The 14,817-nt window shown below is 45.5% G+C and overlaps 1 protein-coding gene across 2 annotated transcripts in view; it reads left to right on the plus strand.

The window, feature by feature from the left end:
* Positions 1–497: 497 nt before the first annotated feature.
* LOC120986962 (solute carrier family 45 member 3-like) overlaps positions 498–14,817 on the plus strand; it is a 47,533-nt gene continuing 33,213 nt past the window's right edge. Inside the window, exon 1 of one of the 2 annotated variants that reach the window (XM_040415643.1) lies at positions 498–848. The gene's annotated coding sequence lies outside the window, so the exon portion shown is untranslated. Of the gene's footprint in view, positions 849–4,025; positions 4,096–14,817 lie in introns of those variants that run through there. The other variant, XM_040415644.1, reaches the window with a different exon arrangement.

The following is a 14,817-nucleotide window of genomic DNA, read 5'->3' on the forward strand; positions in this document are numbered from 1 at the left end:
GAGCCGGTGACGTCACCGAACACACTGCTGGGCTCCGATGCTAATATCAGGGGGGCTGCCTGGGTGAAATGATGGGTATGTCCGGGTTCAGCTCTGAACCTGGACAACCCCTTTAACTTATCCATAACGGAATTCTTAGATAACCTGAATAGTGTCGAGCGAACTTGTGTTTTAAGTTCGGCGTCTAAAGTTCAAGTTCAGGTTATTGAAGTATCCCGTTATGGATTCTAAATTCTGTTCGATAACCCGAACCCGAACTTTAGACGCCGAACTTAAAACACAAGTTCGCTCAACACTAAACCTGAACCTTGTACACCGAACTTGAAACACAAGTTCACTCTTCCCTAATCAGGGCCATCGTTAGTACGTTTATTAGTTTGTGGAAAAAGAGAGAGACTGTCCCTCCAAAAGAGTCATGGCGGTCTGTATTGTACAATACTGGATTTATCGCCCCCCTTCTCTTATTATTCATACCCTCCTTTTGATACTAGAGAACAGGTAGCCCACCAGTTGGGAGTTCATCAAGTAGACTTGACAGAATTCTAAATGATCGATTCAGCAGCGAGAATGATGTCCTTGTTAACCATTTAGTTGCCGCTCCGTCTGAGCCCACCCTCTGCCTGTCAGACTTTCCAGCTGTGTGTGAGTGACTCAGGTCTCCCCCCTCTCGCACTCTCTCTCACGCTCCCCGGCGCTCGCTCTCTCTTTGGAGTTTCCGTTTCCTGCTGTTTGCTGCCTCCAATAATTCCCGGAGTCTGGAACTTCCGACCACCGATCACATTTTAAATGCCTCCGGTGCCCCCGACATCTGACCCAATCAGATCGCAGTGAGTCGCCGGAAGGATGAGGTAAGGGAAGCCGACATCGTCCAGGCTGATACATTGTATCACACCGCGTCACGTGTCCCCCGCACTCTGATACATTGTATCTCACCGCGTCACGTGTCCCACCCAGTGCTCCCTGTGTTGGGACTGATACAAGGACCCCCCATAGTTTCCAGAAGTATACAGGGGTCTGCCCAGGGGGACAGGAAGTAAAGTTCTTTCAGCTTTTCATTACTTTCCATGAGTTGTCCACTTTATGGTGGTCCTAATCTAACCTGTGAAGGCAGCAGGGACTTGTAGTTCTACAGCACTGCTGCTGCTATTTGACCTCCTCATGTTGGCCAGCCTGACCAATATCAGTAGTTTTCACAATGTTTCTTGGAGGGTTTATTCAGTTTTCTGATGTGGGTGCATTGAAAAGATCAGGGTCCGGTTTACTTTCGCTGTGTATGTAGGAGGTTATACGTCACTGTATACATCTGTTACTGGACGTCTGCTGACGTCCATCATCCAGAGAGCACCATTTCCGTAAGGCTCTGTTCACACAAGCGTCATGCCGACTATGGCGGATCAGTAGTGAATCGTGACGGACGGCTTTCTGTTCCAGTATTGCTGATTCGAGTGTTTCAGAAGGTTTTGGATTTCACATTGATTCTTTGGCCATGAAATATAAATCTTTGTAACTGCAGACTCTCCAGAAGACCACCCCTTTTGAGAAGATGACCCCCTTTAGGCCACTTTGTAAGCCAAATCCAGAAGGGGTGTTAGGACGCCTTCACACGCTGCAGATTTCCACCGCTGAGGTTTGCAGAAATCCACCTGCTTGCTGACACATTCAAATGAATGGAAGGGATTTTCAGTCACGGAAATTTCTGCAACAAAATCTGTGAGAAAATCCAGCAGTAAAAGGTTTGGATTTGACTGTATATATAGAAGTACAGAGAAATGTTTTACACGTGTACGTGTGTCCAGCTCCGTCAGGTGGCCAGAATATAATCCAACTCTAGACTCCTGAACGAAATGGCAAAAACAAGGGATGGATCCAGCGAAGGAAATTAAAATGTACTTTATTTCTTCCTTTGAAACACTGATCATACAGCACATGTCTCCATAGTTGTCATCTTCTGATGTGTTTCGACCAATTCGGTCTTCTATGACTAAGACCTAATTGATGGGAATACCCCTTTAAGGCTACCCCATACACATTCACTAACTGTCGGATGATTGATCGTTCAGCCGTCGGCTGTCTCTGCCAGCTCCCTCCCGCCTTAGCGTTTGATTAATATCTCTGTGGACCTTATGGTCTCACCTTGGCCCAGTTCTTCCTCAGAATGCCCCTCAGCTGACCTTTGAAGACTATGCATTCAACCATCAGTGTGGGTCAGCTTCTTTTGACCTTGGTCCCCCATTTATTTCAAAGGGACGGTCTGACCAAATAATAGAACTGCCCCAAAATGTATCGGCCCATCTTCTTCATTCAGAGTCAATTTGTTTTGACAATTAACTCTTTCTGTCTATATCGCTGGATTGATCATGTCCCCAGACTGTTGAGTTGTGAAGATTGGCTCTAAAAGTGCTTCATGAAGGCTGGGTTCACATATGCATTGTCAACTCTGACAGTCTCTTCTGGCGAAGGAACCGACTCCCGGAATTCACCATATCTGGCATAGGCAGATACTGACGAGCACCGCAGGATCCTCATTGACTAGAAAGGGGATCTGGTTGATTTTTGGCATATAAACCGGCATTCGGCCAGACAAAAGCTGCTGCATGCATATATGCTGGAAATCTGCTGGATCTCCGTCACATCCCATTCTAGTCAATGGGGATCCGGTTATCCGGTAAACCCAGCTTAAGGGAAACCAGGTTGTCAGGAATGTAGAATATGTCAGTGGTAATCTCCCTACATTAGTAACTGATTCAGTGAAATGTCTCCCTTTTTGTCTTTGAGAAGCAGCTCCTCTTTTGTCCATAGGCTATGTCTGATATTACAGCTCAGCTCCATTCAAGAATGAATACAACCCTTTAAATAACATTTGGTATTGATATTAAGGAGGATAGGTTATCGATATTTAACTCTCGAGCACCCCCTATATTACCACCTTATTGTTGTGCACCCTTAAATCTGGGTAGATAGGACCCTCACTAATGATGGTTACTAGAGAATTCTTATCCTAGGACATAGTTTGAAGGAAAACTCCAGGTAAAACGGAGACATTGGAGACATTTAACACCTAGAGCATGGGGTTCAGATATCACTACAGAGAGAATGTGTGTTGTGCCCTGCCCCCTTAAATGGGGTGTTCTGGTGGATAGGGGATAACTATTAGATCAGTGGGGGTCCTACTGCTGGTAGCCCATACCCCTGAAAGCCCCCTAAAACGAATGTCGTGGCCGATCGAGCATGCACTCTACTACTCCATTCATCTTTTTGGGAGTTCTGGAGACAGCAGAGTACAGCACTCTGCTATTTCCAGAACTCCCTTAGAAATTAATAGAGCTGCAGTTCGCCTGCCCAACCTGACGATCTATTCTTTTGGGGGGTACAGGGTACCCATTCTCATGATCGTGGGGCTTCCAACAGTAAGACCACCATTGATCTAATAGATATCCCCTATGGATAGAGTTTAAAGGGGTTCTGCAGTTTGTTTAAACTGATGATCTATCCTCTGGATAGATCATCAGCATCTGATCGGCGGGAGTCCGACACCCGGGGCCCCCGCCGATCAGCTGTTTGAGAAGGCAGCGGCGCTCCAGCAGCGTCGCGGCCTTCTCGCTGTTTACCGCCGGCCCAGTGACGTCACGACTAGTATCAACTGGCCTGGGCGCGGCTAAGCTCCATTCAAGTGAACAGAGCTGACCTGGGACCCCCGCCGGTCAGATGCTAATGATCTTTCCAGAGGATAGATCATCAGTTTAAACAAAGTGCAGAACTCCTTTAACTTTTAACAAACAGACTACCTCTTTAAGCCTGCACTAGGCATACAACTGTGTATTGGTTCTGGAGTGTTCCTTTAGATTTTAATACTGAGGAGCCCTGCTAAGATCAAGTATCTTCAGGGTCAACAACTCCTCAGAGGGAAAATGGAAATGAATATGCCTTCTAAGGTTGGGATCCCATCAATTATTTAAACCGTGCAGTGAAATGTACACCAGACTGACACTTCACCATTTACTTACATTTGCCTTGTACTAGAGCCAGTGGCTGTCGGGCCATGCTGGGAGTTGTAGTTTCCTCACAACTGGAGAGCCACTGATTGCAGACACTTTGGTAAGCTAGTTTATCAGATAGTCAAAAGAAGCTACAAGCCGCTGCTTGTGCCCACTGTCAACGCATATCTGCATCTCGGAGGCAGCATGGCGTGGCTCTCCCCATGACTTTGTCTTGTGTTTACATTCATTTTCATACATATCTATGAATGTTATCAGTGGGTCCCTGAGTAAAGGTATCAAGGCTGGGAAACAATCAACATTGCCCAAAATCTAATGGCAGATTTACACCAGTGGTCTGAGGCCTATGAGGCTGAACGGCGGGACATGAGGAACTGCCACCCCCTCAGAGGCATGGCAGCTGCCATCTGAGGCAAGAGACTCATCTCCCCCCTATAGCAGAAGCGGGCCCGGCTGCAAGTAAATGCGGCTCTTATCTCCACTAATGAGCAGGCAATAATTAGGAAGAAATGGTCCCTTCACAATAATTGCTTGCCATATAAATCCTGCTTAAGGGCCCTTTCACACAAACTGATGATCAGGAATGAACGTTCCTAGGAGTGGCATGAACGCAGACATTGAGAAATATGGTGTTCAGAATGAGTGCCATATTTGTGAAGCACCTGTTCCACTTTTTTCATCATAGGAGTTTCTTTGTCAGAAATCTGGGGAGGCGTGCTTTGTATTCCATATTGCCTGGGAACGTTTCAAGCACACATACTGGGAAACTGGGTGGAGTGGGGGACCGTTGCTCAGTTTTGCTGTGGGGCTCTATGAAAACTGTGTATGCCCCTGGTTCCTACAAACTGAAGCTTACTGCCATAATAACACAGCATGCAGTAAGCTCCCCCTAGTGGTGACTGCAGACAGTCAAACTGTTCTCTTTAAAGGGGTTGTCCAGGTTTTCTTTTTTTAATCGACCCCCCCCCCAATCTGGTGGGACCTGTGGAGAAATCCGTACTCACTTGGTCCTCGCTGCCCCGTCTCAGCTCCCGGGCAGTCATTGGATTTCCAGTCAACTTCCTGCATGGATGGGATCTAAATCCCTTAATAAATGTGGTGTATGGAATTTGCATTTGCAATGAAAAATCTGCCCCTATGGATTCATTCAGACGGCCGTATGCTGTCTGCAAAAATGCGGATCCGTTTTTTTGCGGATTAGATGCAGACCCATTCACTTCTATGGGGCCCTTTTCTTCTGTTCTACAGCTCCGCAAAACAAATAAAACATGTCCTATACTTGTCAGTGAAAATCAGGACATGGCCCCATTGAAGTCTATGGGTCAGCAAAAATGCAATCCATTTTTTTTGCAGACATGCTCAATTGTCAGCAAAAAAAAAAAAAAAAAGGGATCCGCATTTTTGCTGACAGCATACAGCTCTCTGAATGAGCCCTTAGTCTGTGAAGGGTATTTATAGCTTTGTATCAGAAAAGTTGAGCTGTGACCATCCTAGGCTACATTCACAGAAGCATTATGAAATCCATCAGGCTGTTCCGGCAGAGGACCAGCCTGCCAGAGTTCACCACATCCGGCATAGCAAGATAATGCCGGAGACCGTCAGATCCCCATTGACTACAATGGGATCCGATGAGGATACAGCCACTTTCCGACATGAATGCCAGCTTTTGGCCGGACTCAGAGTCTTGGCCAGATCCCCGTTGGATTCCATTGTAGTCAATGGGGATCCGGCATTATCTGGTTATGCCAGATACGGAGAACGTAGCCTAAAAGGTATATCAAGAAACCGATCAGCACAACAAAATGATGTTCAATGGTGGACATTTACAGCCAGTCATTCAGCACTCTATCTGTTATTGGGTTATAACCATCATGGACACCTTACAGCTTCCACAGTAATTGTCACCCAGGTTTTCCAGGCTCCGAAACAACAAATCTACATAGATATATAGTGATCTCTCAAGATGCAATGGCCTCAGGATACAATATTTTCAACATGCAATGGTCTTTTCTGACCCATCGTAAGTTGAAACTAGACTCCACATACAATGTCTCAGACCCAGATCCAACCAATCCAGACCCCTCCTCTGGTAAAATATCTGTATTAGTTACTAGTTAGCAGCTATTCCTGACTGTTATATGTAAGGACTTGCTTTATCTGTCTTAATTATCTGCTTATTTTTCTTAAATCTTCATTTTCTCTTGTCATGGATGAAATGTTTGGGCTTTGGAACCAATTACTCAACTTACAATGGTTTCAATATACAATGGTTGTCCTGGAACCAATAATATTGTAACTTGAGGGACCACTGTACTGTGAACCATCTTCTGCTTCCATGTCAACATATACCGTACCTAACGTAGGAATTTCAGTCAGCTCTGTAATTAAACTGGATGTGTTTTCAGATTGTATGTGAAAATGCATTGCATGCGTGACTAGTGTGTGTGTGTGTGGGGGGGTCTCTGGACTAGAAAGTGTCTCAACTGATGTCATCCCACCTCTGGTTATTGTATCGGTCCCTGTTCTTGCCTCAGGTTAATGATTTAGTTCTTTAGTGACCTGTATGTTTAGCAATTGGACTTGGTACGTAATCTACTGCAGAACAGTAAATCTACTCTGGAATAGTACACAACATAGGCCGAAAAAAGACACCTGCCCATCCAGTTCGGCCCGTCATCCTGCAAGCTGACCCAGAGGAAGGCAAAAAACCTGCAGATGGGGATCTTGTTGGACACATTGACACATATTTGACTGCTATCACTAGCCCCTATAAGCCAGTCATACAGCAGATCTAGATGATACATTCCATTCCATACATGCCTGTGACTGTGATGGAAAGTGATAGAAACTTTGGATGACAGTGGTAACGGCTCTATAATACGTAACGTAACTAATGTAAAAGGGGTTCTCCGCTTTAGACAGTTCCTACCTGTTAGAAGGGTCTCTTGACAATAAGCTCCTCACAGTGTCCTCCTACTGTGAACTTCAGTGATCAGTTGTAATCTTTGAGGAACCTGGCAGTAAATGCTCAGTTTCCCTGCAGCGCCTCCACAGGAGACATTAAGTATTACACAGTGCACAATGAAATCAGTGGGTTGTCTGTGCAATACAGGAATGGACAGGTCCTCAAAAGAGAGGCGCCGATTGTAACTGCTCTTCACTCCAGAATTACCTAATGGGGTGTATGAAAATGGGTAACCTTTTTAATATCAACATAATACATATGTCCTATAGGGGCTGCTGCCCCAGTTTAGATTGGTCCCATCCCTGTTCCTCACTATGTCACCACAATGTTAGCATTCAAGGATGCGACCCATGTCCCATTAGCCCCTGATAAATCAGTACATCAGTCTGCACTGGTTATTTACATAGATGTATACAGTTGGGTCCAGAATCTGTATGTAGAAGTACAGTCTGGCAAATTATCCTAATGAGGAATATGGACATCCTAGAGAGCACTCCCCTAACCAGGAACCCCCTCTGTCTGCCAGACGTAAGAGCTGCTGAAAGGAATGGCTTGGGTGGACACGGCATGAGTAGAGAATTTCTAATTGAGACTCTTCTATTAACCAGACCAGAGCCAGAAAAAAAAAGAGACCATGTAAGTTTATGCATTTCCTCGATGGCTCATTGATATCTATGAAATACCCGTATTTTTCGCTTTATAAGACGCACCAGATGATAAGATGCACCCCAGATTTAAGAGGAGGAAAATAAGAAAAAATATTTTTCATCAGACCTCATATCAGATCCTCAGATCAGACCCCCCAAAATATCGGTACATCACATCAGACCCCCATATCAGCCCTTCATGTCAGAACCCCATCAGCCCTCTATGTCAGACCCCCATTAGACCTCAGATCAGCCCTTAATGTCATACCCCCATCAGACCTCAGATCAGCCCTTTATTTCTAACCCCCATCAGACCTCAGATCAGAATAAAATAAAAAAACTCCACTTACCTCTCCGGCGCCGCAGCGCCTCTTCATCTCCGGCAGAAGTCGCGCTCCCCTGTCTTCCCGGCCCGCGCTGCACTGTCACCTAGTTAAAACTCAGGGGTTACTGCGAGGCAATCCAGTGAAGACACTCTCAGCCTCCTGCTCCCACCTCTAACAACCTCCATAGACACACCTTATGTGGTTGTCATTACAGCCCCACACAGCTTTCCTAAAGTCCCGCATGGTCCTGTCTGGTTCTGCAGCACTATGATTACAGTCTCACTAGACAAATGTGTCTATCAGGATTCTGGAAAAGCTGGATTTAAGGATTCTGGTGGACATGTCGTTGAAAGGGGTTGTCTGTTTTGGACAATGGCGTTCCTTGCACCAGTCTAAATCGCAAACCCTAATGGAGTACAGTGCACCAGAAGATAAGAATTTTAGTGCATCGATGGTAGCTCCGTGCACCAGAAAAAGAAATCTACACCAGCAAGGGAGCTGGCGTAGATTTCTGGTCTAATGTCCATCAGTTTTCTGGCGCACATGTTATTACATGAATCGGGCAGCGGAAGTACCACCCACAGCTTGTCTCCTCCCACCCACACCCTGCCGACTTTTGGGAAAAGTGTTGAGGGGGGTAGAAACCAGCAAATAGTAGCAATTTCGGTGTTATATGTATGCCAGGAACATGGTGTACAAAGTTGACACATTACCCTGTATGTCTTTTAGTTGGATGAGCATATCACAAGGCGTCCTGTTGCTAGGACTCCCAACAATCAACCAACTGTGGGGAACCTGGCAGCAAGTGTTCGGTTTTTCTACAGCACTACTTCAGGGCACATAAGGTATTACAAAATTCCTATTGAAAATAATGGGCTTGTTCATGAGGATGGCATGTTCGGGTCCCTTAGGGGGCTTAAAAAAGGGAAAAAAATGGTTTTAAAAATATATAAAAATTGAAATTGCCCCCTTTCCTCATAATAAAAATAAACATCATAGGCATCATCATGTCCCAAAATGTCCCTGTAACTGAAAAAAAAACATCTAAATAGATAACTTGCCATTTTTTGTTGTCTCAAAAAATGGAATAAAAAGTGATCAAAAAGTCATCACACTCTGGCATCACTACAGATCACCTGCAAATAAAGGGCACAGGTCAATTTTACCTCATAAGGAACGCCATAAAAAACTAAACCCATAAAACTATGGTGGAAGTTTTTTTGTTTTTTTTTCCAATTCCACCCGATTTGGAATTTTTCTCCAGCCTCCCACTACACTGTATATAATATTAAATGGTGCGCCTAAAAAGTACATGTCCTACAAAATACAAACAAGCCCTTATTTGGGTATGTGAAGGGAAAACTTAAAAAAAGTGATGACTCCTGGAAGACCGGGAGTAAAAAAAAAAAAAATCACACAGTTCTGAGAGGGTTAACTCTGAATTCCCTAATAGGGTATTAAAAAATAGGGATAGTGAACTGGACAATCCCTTTAACGTTCATACAGTTTTCATTTTAGAATGGATTCCTGTATGTAGGGCTGCAGTAAACGAATATTTTAGTAATCGAGTATTCTATCGATTATATTTCTCGATTCATCGAGTAATCTAATAAGAAAAACCTTCTTAAAATAATGTATTGCTTTATAAAAATGTCCCCCTTTCCCATCAGTTCAGCAGCCCCTCCATGCCATGTTCCCCAGTGCCCCCATGATGGCACTGCCATCAGCCCCTCCATCCAGATTGCCTTGATGTCCCCCTTACCCAGTGCCTCCTATGCCATCCACCATGTCCCCCAGTGCCATCAGATCAGCAGCCCCTCCATGCCATGTCCCCTAGTGCCCCCATGATGGCACTGCCATCAGCCCCTACATCCAGATTGCCATGATGTCCCCCTTCCCCAGTGCCTCCTATGCCATCCACCATGTCCCTCAGTGCCATCAGATCAGCAGCCCCTCCATGCCATGTCCCCTAGTGCCCCCATGATGGCACTGCCATCAGCCCCTGCATCCAGATTGCCATGATGTCCCCCTTCCCCAGTGCCTCCTATGCCATCCACCATGTCCCTCAGTGCCATCAGATCAGCAGCCCCTCCATGCCATGTCCCCTAGTGCCCCCATGATGGCACTGCCATCAGCCCCTGCATCCAGATTGCCATGATGTCCCCCTTCCCCAGTGCCTCCTATGCCATCCACCATGTCCCTCAGTGCCATCAGATCAGCAGCCCCTCCATGCCATGTCCCCTAGTGCCCCCATGATGGCACTGCCATCAGCCCCTGCATCCAGATTGCCATGATGTCCCCTTCCCCAGTGCCTCCTATGCCATCCACCATGTCCCTCAGTGCCATCAGATCAGCAGCCCCTCCATGCCATGTCCCCTAGTGCCCCCATGATGGCACTGCCATCAGCCCCTGCATCCAGATTGCCATGATGTCCCCCTTCCCCAGTGCCTCCTATGCCATCCACCATGTCCCTCAGTGCCATCAGATCAGCAGCCCCTCCATGCCATGTCCCCTAGTGCCCCCATGATGGCACTGACATTAGCCCCTGCATCCAGATTGCCATGATGTCCCCCTTTCCCAGTTCCTCCATGCCATCCACCATGTCCCTCAGTGCCATCAGATCAGCAGCCCCTCCATGCCATGTCCCCTAGTGCCCCCATGATGGCACTGACATCAGCCCCTGCATCCAGATTGCCATGATGTCCCCCTTTCCCAGTTCCTCCATGCCATCCACCATGTCCCCCACTCCCCCAGATTAACCTTCCGAATGCCTAATCACAGGTGCCCCCATTAACCCCTCTACCCCCCCCAATACTTTTATACATGGCAAATCATAGGTGCTCCCATTAACCCCTCTAACGCCAATAACATTATACATGCCAAATCACAGGTGCCCCCGCCAATAACTTTATACATGCCAAACCACAGCTGCCCACATTTCCCCATGCCAAATCACAGGTGCTCCCGTTTTCCCCAGCCCATGCAAAATCACAGGTGCCCCCATTTCCCCATGCCAAATCACAGGTGCCACCAATTTACCGCCCCCCCCCCCCCCCCCCCCGCTAACTTTATACTTACCTTTCAGTGCAGAGTGCGCCGACACACGGAGTCCGCAGGAGACGCATCTTCATCCCAGCATGCACTGGGGACCTGATGTCACACACAGCGTCATCCAGCGCACTGACGATGTGTGAACGCAAGGTCCTGCAGCGCGGTGCCGACGGGAGGCCATAGAGCAGTGAGTGAGAAGCTTAATTTCACTCACGCTCCGTGGTCATGTGATTTAAACGAATCCTCGATGCAGAAAAACTGCATCGAGGATTTTTTTGCCTCGATTACATCGATTAAATCGATGAATCGTTTCAGCCCTACCTGTATGTGTAGTACTATCAAATGGTCTAGACAGGTGTCCCTCTGGTAGGAGGAAACTTTCCAAAGTAAATATTTCGGAGCATTGTGCTGAGCTAAATAGAACTGGCTCTATCTGGATGGTAGGTCTCGGAGTACATCAGAATGGCAGCTTTCAGGTGACGTCCCATTCATACATGAATGCCATGTCTTACAGTGATAGCTATTTAGGATTGTGCCCTATGGGTCCTAATGGCTTTCTGGAATTATATCAAATAGGACCTTATATAAAGAGGGCATTTCTTGTTGGTCATATATCGAGACCTTGTGAATCTAGGAACATGTAAGCGCTTGTACTCTGCTGTGTCTGGCAGCCCCATAGAGTTGAATCTGGTAGCTGCGCACATGTGTGACCACCAACACAAGGCCCCCATTTTCATGATCAGTGGTGGGCCCATCGTTCAGACTGCCGCTGATCAGACTTTTATCCTGTGGATAGGGGATAAGTATTTGTACTGTACAATAGCTTTCAGAAACATTGTTCTGTTTCCATTAGGGTGACAGTCTGCTTTTCCAGACCTGCCTAATGATGCAATGAGGAGACAAGGCTTATAACTTTAGGGGCCAGCAGGTCGCAGAAGACAACCAGAAATTGCTGTACAAGAATTTGGTTGAATTTTTACTGCAGAGAGGCGTTAGAGAGGACCTCTGACCTCTCCTGATGCGTCTGTTTTAGCAACTATTTGTCTCCCCCTTGTAATAACAACTCTGAAGCACCTATTCTTATGACTCTCTGTTGTACCTGCTAGAACTTCTGAATTAATTACTAGAAATGAAGGTCCAGCTGGGTGTTACCATTTGGGGGGGGGGTGATTCAGACCTTGTTCACACTTCTGTAGAAATGGTCTTAAAGGTACAGCTCTTCTAGATTCTACAGTATCCTATTATGACTGAGATTGTGTGTCCATTAGAAGCATATGGCAGCCACCTGTGTGGAGGTCATGGTTTAATTGTAGTATTTTCTAGAATAACAAATGTATTTCCGCCTTGCTTCGAACTCAGCACCAGCCCATAGTCCTTCTGGTAAAACATTGTAGCTCCCCTGTTGATTAATTATGAAGTGACATGTAACATTATCCTGTCCTATAGGGGTTTCCTCTGTAGCATCATGGTTCAGTAATTAAAGCGAAGGGGTTGTCCCTTCACTCAAGTCATTGTTTGGGCCTGCAGCCTTAGGTGCCCACACACATGAGATAAAAGTCGGCCATTCGTGCAAATGGTCTCATGGATGAGTGATCGGCCACAATGTGATATCTCAAATGTATGGGCAGCTTTAGAATGCTATGTGTCTAGCCCTGTTGATGCCAAAGGGCATTGTGACTCCGTAGCGGCCATCTTCTTTATGTCGCCATCTGTATCCAGTTAGTTTATAGCTCCTCCCACCAGCTGGTTACATAGACACTGCACTATCACTGCCCCTAACAACACCCAGCTAGTTTATAGCTCCTCCCACCAGCTGGTTACATAGACACTGCACTATCACTGCCTCTAACAACACCCAGCTAGTTTATAGCTCCTCCCACCAGCTAGTTACATGGACACTCCTCCCTTATCACTGCCCCTGTTGCTGCTTTGACATGGAGATGGACATAACATCACAGGAAAGATCTGCATGGACATGGCCATGTGACCACAGCCTAGAACAGAAGATAGGAGCAATAATAATAATGTTGATGCAAACCGGAAAACCCCTTTAATGTATGTCATGCTGCATAAGGGTATGCTTTCACATAGCAGTTGATGTATATTTAGAACTACAATGGAAAGACCGCTATGCAGTTTGGATGTGTTTGCAGTTTTTTTTCAAGATATATAAAAGCAACATACCACTAATCATAGCAAAATGTGAACAAATATTTTCCATGTCAAATAAATCAATGACAAACCAATATCATTTCGGAGATATAAGAACAAAAGTTAAAGTTAGAACCTTTCCCACCCCTCCCCCCCCCCCCTCCCTAGCCCCCTAGGATGTCCCAAATTTTACTAATTCTAATTCAAAATCAAAGCCAAAGGTTCCTCCACATTAATCGCCTATATTGAGCTTCCCCAAGGTACCTCTTAGAGCCTCTGTGGCATACCATCCAGTAACCTATGTTTGCCGAAACTGAAAACCTGTTGGTAGGCCAGGTAATGGCCTGCACTTAGGTTATATTTGGTAGACAACTCTGAGAATGTCAAATATCTTTTCTCTGGCACGTGGAGTATGTCCAGGAGAGTAGCAATACCCAGTTCTTTCCAGGTTTTGAACATTTTATTTTGAGTGCCTTGAGGGAACTCTGGGTGTCGCCACAAGTTAACCTCCCTAGAAAGCAGGTAGGACCTTTTTGGAAAGTTTCCGAGTCTCCTTCCAAGCTATCATAGTGTCCCTAATGGTAATTGAGTGTTTTAAATGAGGCGGTAAAACCTGTCTCTTAGAGTGTAGTAGATTCACCAAGGGCCATCTTATATCTAGTTGTTGTTCTAATGCATAATTGGAATGATAATGGGTTTTGTAGACCCAGTCAATGCAATGCCTAAACAGGCATGCAAGGTTGTACATTCTGATATTTGGCAAGTTCAGGCCTCCTCTTTCTCTGGGTAGTATCAATTTAAACCATGCTATTTTTGTCCGTTTCCCTGCCCATAAAAACTTTGTGAACGCTGAGTTAAGAATTTTAACATCCGAATGCTTCAGTAACAGAGGCAATGTCTGGAGGGGGTATAACAATTTCTGGAAGCATATCATTTTTATTAAATGACCCCTTCCTGTCAGCGATAATGGAAGGGTTCTCCATCTTTCCAAGTCTCTAATGATAGTTTTGAATAACGGCGGATAATTAAGATTATAACCGGAAGTGGGGGTTCTCCCAATTTTTATTCCCAGATAGGTAATATAGTTCCCCGATACTGCGATTGGGCAGCCTGGATAAGGCCATTTGGATTCCACCTTCCTGACTCCTAGGGGCATAAGTACACATTTGTCTACGTTTATTTTAAAGCCAGAAACTGGACCAAAGGAGTGCAATAATTTCAGTACCCCCTCCAGATGTTCAGTCGGATCTGCCATAAATAGGAGCAGGTCATTTGCAAATAAGGATGTGCGAACCTCTTTCTGGCCTATTTTGATCCCTTGTAATATATTCCCTTCCTCTAATATACAGTCGTGGCCAAAAGTTTTGAGAAATGCATAAATATTGGAAATTGGAAAAGTTGCTGCTTAAGTTTTTATAATAGCAATTTGCATATACTCCAGAATGTTATGAAGAGTGATCAGATAAATTGCATAGTCCTTCTTTGCCATGAAAATTAACTTAATCCCAAAAAAACCTTTCCACTGCATTTCATTGCTGTCATTAAAGGACCTGCTGAGATCATTTCACCAATCGTCTTGTTAACTCAGGTGAGAATGTTGAAGAGCACAAGGCTGGAGATCATTATGTCAGGCTGATTGGGTTAATATGGCAGACTTGACATGTCAAAAGGAGGGTGATGCT

Source organism: Bufo bufo, chromosome 1 (genome assembly GCF_905171765.1).
Source record: "Bufo bufo chromosome 1, aBufBuf1.1, whole genome shotgun sequence".
Lineage (NCBI taxonomy): Eukaryota > Metazoa > Chordata > Amphibia > Anura > Bufonidae > Bufo > Bufo bufo.